This window comes from Gracilinanus agilis, chromosome 2 (assembly GCF_016433145.1).
Source record: "Gracilinanus agilis isolate LMUSP501 chromosome 2, AgileGrace, whole genome shotgun sequence".
In the NCBI taxonomy this organism is placed as follows: Eukaryota; Metazoa; Chordata; class Mammalia; order Didelphimorphia; family Didelphidae; genus Gracilinanus; species Gracilinanus agilis.
The window spans coordinates 232,026,963-232,034,059 of record NC_058131.1 but is presented as its reverse complement, the minus strand read 5'-3'; the positions used below and the strand labels follow the sequence as shown (position 1 = coordinate 232,034,059).

General features: G+C 39.4%; 1 non-coding gene and 1 pseudogene across 1 annotated transcript; both read left to right on the top strand.

The window, feature by feature from the left end:
* The first annotated feature begins 5,086 nt into the window (after window positions 1-5,086).
* On the top strand, window positions 5,087-5,194 carry LOC123238332. The gene has a single exon (XR_006505533.1). It is a non-coding gene; the product is annotated as a U6 spliceosomal RNA (small nuclear RNA).
* A 5-nt stretch (window positions 5,195-5,199) lies between these two features.
* Window positions 5,200-6,403, top strand: LOC123233515 (annotated as a pseudogene).
* The last annotated feature ends 694 nt before the right edge of the window (window positions 6,404-7,097 follow it).

Genomic DNA, 7,097 nt, shown 5'->3' with positions numbered 1-7,097 from the left:
GTAAACCTGACTGTACCATCGGTTTTGTTCAATATTTAGTGGTTACCACAGTTTACCAATTTGTACTATGAACTGAATCTTATAATGAGCACTATGCTAAAGGTACAGTGTCTCAATTCTTGGGAGTTATTGATTAGCATTTGAAGGGATACCAAATGGTATGTTTATTTTTGTGATGGTAATAGAGAGTCAGAGAAGGTGAAGAGGTAAGGTGTGTTGTGTTTGAATACAGAAGAAAGAGAGACTTGAATGTCCTGAGTATGCAGATTCATTCCTGATGGGTAAATGGAAATTGTGTTCTGCTTTTTAAGCAGAGGGTTTGAGGGAAAAAGAGAGAGGAAGAAGGAGAGAGGAGAGATGAAAGAGAACAGATAGTGAGGTGAAAGAGAATAGATAGATGTTCGACTCTTATAATTGGATCCTTGACCTTGGGGATAATTTCTAAAGATAATGTATATGGTGTTGGGGAAAACACAAATGATTCTGGAACTCTCTTGAAAAGTTATACTGAAGAGATTCCTGTCTGGCTTGTCTTAGTCTTTCAGATGGCCCAGGTACAGGAGACGATAACAGCCCTGATTTATATTTACTGTGGAGCTACTCAATCCAGCACTCCTGTTCCTTAATTCAGGTTTTGTGACTGGAGTGTGATATGTTAGTTATTGCCAAAATATGGAAGAATAACTAAGTGATCAGCCTGGTAGGGATGTGAAAGGCTTGTTTGAGGGTATGGAAACTGTTTCAAGTCTGCTGCTTAGCAGAATTTCTCTGAGCTGTAATGGAAAAGACTTGTCTTTAAGGAAGGAGAAGGCTTCTGAGATCCAATGATGATATATTGCAAAAGACAGAGAATGTTCTGTGATGGTTAGAGAGGCAATTCTAGGGCTCAACCTGGACTGGACCTCTTCTGACCATCTAAGCTACTAATGCTTGAGTGACACAAGGATGGCATGAACCAGTGTCAGCTTTGGCTTGTACATGGAGCCCCTCACTATGTGTCCCTTGGGACATGAGGAAATGCTTTTCCCTTCTGCCTTCTTTCTTTTTTTGGAGAAAGTTCCCATAATCAGCACTTAATGCAAGTTGTAAATTAATATTTCCATCTCCCCAAACAACCTATTAGGTTAATAATTGAAAATTATCAAATTGTTAGGGAACACACCTTGAGGAGTAGGTGAAGTTTAGTGATAGATGACTTATAGCTTGCAGCCTTAATTTACCACAACTGAAGTTTGGATCTTGACCCTGGAAATAACTCAGGGATTTCTGGATTTCCTCCAGGATTTGGGATAAAGAAATTATCTGTAAAGTGTTGTTATTCAAGTACTTATAGATGCCATATTAATGTGGGCTTTGCAAAAGGATATTTTTTAACAGAAACATCACACGCCAACTCTGCAAACAACTTAGGGATCGAATTTCCTAAAAGGTTCAATTCCTGTCAGAGGATGACTTCTGGGAATGAAATTTGTTGGCTAACATATCCAAATGTTAATGTTAATATCAGTTTCTATTGTGCTAATTTTCTCCTTTTGTATCTGGTGTTCTAGTTTTTGCCCCAGTCCTAGGTTCTATCCTTCTGCCTTAGGGATGGATGCTCTCCTCTTGTGACCTGTCTGTCAGTCTGGGGAAACAGTCTCTGGTCTCCAAGCCTTCAGGACCCTGGCATTCGCTGCAGAGGTGCCCCTGAAGACCCTGTGCCCACAGCTCCTCCTCCTGCTCCCCCTCTCAGAGATTCTACGCCCCTTCTCAGCTTGAAGAAGCTACAGAAGATTGAAACCATCGGCCCTCTTCCCTTAGACATTTGGAGGAGGGGAGGGGAGATGGCATGGGACCTTGTGGGACATTGTACCCCAGAGACAGCATAGAACATTGTACCCCCATAGTGAAAAAGTTTCAGGAAAATCCCTTTGCTTCCACTATGTACCTTTCCCCTATTCTTAACCCAGTACAGTCTTTCTTATCTTCCCCTGACAGGCCTAAAATACCAGAGGCTTTCTGACCCCTGACCCTAACACCCTCCTCTTTCCCCCTTGATGGATGGCTGTCAGATACTTCCTGATTCCCTGTCCCTGATGCCCCCTCTGACTGACTGCCAGACCCTTACCCTCACCCTAGCCACCCTCCTAGGGCTTTCAGGGGCAGGCATTGCCTCCCTCATAGCACAGGCTCACGGGTTCCACCAGCTCCGCCAGGCAGTTAACGGGGACCTAGCCAGGCTGGAATCCTCTATTGCCCTTCTCGACAAGTCCCTCGCCTCCCTCTCCGAGGTAGCCCTTCAAAACCGATGAGGCCTGGATGTCCTCTTCCTTAAGGAAGGGAGGCCCCTGTGTGGCCCTGGGTGAAGAGTGCGGCTTCTATGCTAATCATTCTGGATTTATCAGGGACTCTCTAAGCAAGCTTTGAGAGGGCCTGGAAGCCCAGAAGAGGGAGAGAGAAAAGGCCAGCCCTTGGTATGCCCAATTATTCCATTCCTCCCCCTGGCTAACCAGCCTGATTGCGTCTTTGCTAGGACCCTTAGCTATTATAATCCTCCTTCTAGCCTTTGGACCCTGCATCCTAAATGCCCTAGTTAGATTTGTGAAGAACCGCCTAAATACCATACAGGTACTAGTTCTTCAGCGCCAGCACCAGGCGATTCCCCCTGACCCCTAGACCAAAAAAAAAAAAAAAGTGTGGAATGTAGTGGATGGCCAAACTGACCCTTGCCCAAACCTACAGGCTGTGTGTGTATGTTAGATAAGACCCCTTGCAAGCTGAAGTGTGTATCCTAGATAAGACCTTGTATACAACCCACCCAGTGGGCCCCTGTGCGAGCCGATAGATAAACACTTTTGCTCTAGCTGTGTTATGAACTATATAAAGGGTGTTGCGAATCTACTCGGGGGGAGACCACTCCTTTCGGTCTCTTCCCCCGCGTATGTACTTGTGTAGCTTAAGAAAGCTCTACTCTCTGTGTATTTTGCATCATCTGTCTTGTTTCCTTTGGCTCACCCAAAAAGGACCCTAACAATATCTGCTAAATTTTGAAGGTTTATTGTTCAGTTTAGAATAAGGGACTGTCTGAGAGTTCCTTGAAGGCAAGTTCCCAAGAGACAAAGATAAATTTGAGGATTTCTTAAAGCAATTTGTCTGGGGGCAGCTAGGTGACTCAGTGGATTGAGAGCCAGGCCTAGAGATGGAAGGTCCAGGGTTCAAATCTGGCCTTAGGTACTTCCTAGCTGTGTGACCCTGGGCAAGTCACTAGCCCTTACTACTCTTCTGCCTTGGAACCAATACACAGTATTGATTCCAAGATGGAAAGTAAGGGTTTAAAAAAAAAAACAAAACAATTTGTCAGTTTAAAAGTTGGGGAGTAAATTGGTTGGGCAGCCCTGCCCATGCAAAGGGATGCCTTTAATGTGCAAAGATAGGTCCCTTGCCTTGTTCGCCAGTGCCATCTGGTGGTTAGTCTTTGGAGCTATGATTGAGAACCTGTTTTTTTGTTTTTTTTTTTTTTTAATGGGTTTGTTTAATTTTATGGAGGAGTTTGTAATGGTGACACTGAATATACTTCACTTGGCAAACTTTTTCTCTGATGCTCTTATTTTTCAGCATCAAAATGTTTATGCATTGAATTTTTTTTGGTTCTGAATTTTTTCAAAGAAATTAGTTTCTATTTTTAATTTTGGTTTTGCCATTTTAAGTTTAGTTTTGCTATAGTTTTTTCTTTTAAGTACATCATTTGGTGGTCTTCCAGTAAGCAATCAAATATGTTTATAAACTACTTATAAATTAAAAGTACCTGTTTCAGTGTTGCTAATTGTTTGCATCAAGCATACATTCTGATGAGAATGTATATGTGCAATTTCAACAGGGTAAACTCTGGGAGGTGGTAGTCAGAAAGAAAAAAAATTTTTCAGAGTCAAAAAAAGACTGAAAAGAGAGGAAGAGAAAGATAAGTGGGGGGGGGGAGGGAGGAGAATATCTTAGAGGGAAACATATAGCAATCATAACTGAATATAAATGGGATGAACTCACCCATAAAATGGAAGAGGATAGCAGAGTGGATTAAAAAACCAGAAACTCACAATATGTTGTCTACAAGAAACACATTTAAAGTATGGAGACACACACAGAGTAAAGGCAAAGGGCTGGAACAGAATCTGTTATGCTTCAGCCAAAATTTAAAAAATCAGGGGTGGCAATTATGATCTGACTTATTGTAATGGAATACTATTGTGCCATAAGAACTGACAAGTAAGATGATCACAAAAAAACCTGAAAAGACTTATATGAAGTGATGCAAAGTGAAGTGACCAGAATTAGGAGAATGTTGTACATAGTAACAATAATAAAGTACTGTGAAAAATTAATATAGAATCATAATATTTTTGAGAAATTTTTTCCTTTTTGGCCCCCAAGAACAGTCTAATTTTAAAAAAACTACAAGACCATCTCTGTCCCAAGCTATAAAACTGGATTGGGTCCTTCTTTTGTCTAGATGTAAAAACTGGAGAGTGGAGGCTTGCTCCCTATTTATCTATACACTAAGACTTGATTAGATGTTAAGATCAACTAGGTACCTGCAGTGTTGAGGGGAAGTATATGCTGTGCAGCCACATGGTAGGAAGGAAGAGAGTTGTTTTGACATCCCCAAGAACTAATACTTCCTGGGAGGAAATCTCTTGAGTTCCAATGAGAAACTTCTTAGGATGTCTGAAAAGAGACTACATATATGATGAAGTCAGAAGGGGTATGTATTGGCATATGTAACAGGAAGGCTCTTTCTCTCCTGGAAGCATAGATTCAAGTGCTCAAGTTCAGCCCAGCTTTCTGTTAGCCTTGTGGGCTTCTCATCAAGCTGCCAGTTCTATGGAGTCTGTTTTGGACTAGAGGGAGTCCATGGCTAGTTAGATTTTCTTGAGCAACAGACCAATTAAGATTTTTTAAAACTAAAAATACAACATAAGCATAAAGTTAATGACATTTGCCTTGGAAATACAGCCTTGCTCAGGACCATCTTTTTGTAGATAGGACACAGAAGTAAGGCAAGAGTATTATACTATAAATTCAACATCAAGTGCTTATGAGAAATCTAATGACAGTACTCACTTCAGCAGTATATATACCAAAATTAGAACAATATAGAGAAGATTAGCATGGCCCCTATACAAAGGATGAAATTCAAATTCATGAGGCATTTCATTTTTTTGTCTAATGCTTCTTGAATGCAAAATTCAAAATGGTACATCAGGCATACCAAGTGGAGAAGCATTTGTTGAACTTCAATCAGAAGATGAAGTCAAATTGGCACTGAAAAAAGATAGAAAAATTTTGCAATTCAGATATGTTGAAGTATTCATGTCAAGGAACATTGAAATGAATTATATGTTGAAACACATTGATCCAAATAGTCCTGACACTGCCAATGAAGATTTTCTTTCCTTAGAGGACTCCTATTTGGCTGTAGCAAGGAAGAAATTGTTTAGTTTGGGGTTTTGTTTTGTTTTTTTTTTTTTTCAGTAATCATACCAAGTTTGATAATGTTGTCAGTGTACTTCCAGGAAAAGAATATGAGGGAGGTCTTCATGCAGTTTGCTTAATAGGAAATGGCTCTAAAAAAAAACACAAGGAAAGAACAAGGCATAGGTCCATTGAAATCTTCAAGAGCAACTAGGTAGAAGTTTTTATTGGTTATGATCCTCCTCGAAAGCTAATGGTTTTGCTGCTGGCAGAAGCTATGATTACATTTGTAGAGGAGCTAGGTTTGAAAGAATGAGGTGTGGTACCTTTAGTGGAGGGTATAGAGATTATGATGACAACAGTGGATATAATGATGGCGATGGCTTTGAGTCAACTGAATTCCTGCTTTTCAGGAATGTCCAATCATTGATACAAAGATGGTGGATCTACTTTCCAGAGTACTGGCAAGTCATTGTGTGCACATGAGAGGATTATCTTATAGAACCCTGTTTAAATGTACATTGAAATAGAACCTTCTAGCAGAATGATTGGAAAAGCAGATGTTGAATATAATATTCATAAAGATGCTATGGAAGCTATGTCAATAAAAATAAAGCAAATATGCAGCACAGGTAGGTAGAACTCTTATTGAAATCTTTAGCTAGAGTAAGTGGTGGTACTTATGGTAACCAAATACTAGGAGGCATGGGTTTATCAAACCACTCCAGTTACACTAGTCCAGCTAGCCAGCACTTGAGTTGGGGGGTTATAGAGGAAGCTACAGTGGTCAAAGGTTGTGAGCAGGTATGACTAAGTTTTACAGGAAAATTCCAATGATTTTCAACCAAATATTGCATTGGGAACCAAGGAGCAACGAACATCAATTTCTACAGTAGTGGGAGCTGTGCAGCTATGGGAGAGAAGGGAATGGGTAGGATGTCTAACATGTCCAGTATAAGGGGTGGATATAGAATATAATCTTGATCACTGACTCTTGATTGACATTTTTAAAAGGAAAAAACAAAAACAAAATTTCATAGTTTTGCAATACGACGTTATGGTTTATGCTTACTGTAAGTGAAATCAGGATTGTTTATTAAATTTCAATTTCAATATTTTTGAACACAGAAAAGCATTCATCTAGGATGTAATAACTTAATTCCAGTTTTTCATAAGGTATTTATGTTGTAGAAGTTTACTTAAAGAGTAGGTGTATTTAAGTGAAAAAAAATTTCAGTTATGCTAAATGTTGCTCTTATAACCACATTACATGGAACACTGTTTGACATGCATGTTTGGGAGACATACTTTTTCTGTGACACAAATATTGGAGCTGTTTTTGAGACTCCAAAATGAAATATTTGGCTCCTTTGTTCTTTTTTTTTACTTTTTTGTTTACTTTTGTTTACTATCCTGTAAGGCAGATCCACTTAAGCTTTTAAGTTAACAGGGATAATTTTGAGATGCAATGCAAATACTTTAGGATTTTGGTCTTGCTGTCTATAGTAAATTCTGAAATTTAATTTAATTTAAATATTTCATTGTGTTGTGATTTTCTTTTGAGTGTATTGTGCTAAGTAAAATTCGTTAAATAAATCTTCCTTTCAAAAACTTGGGGGGAAAAGAAAGCAATCCAGTGACAAATAGAACAT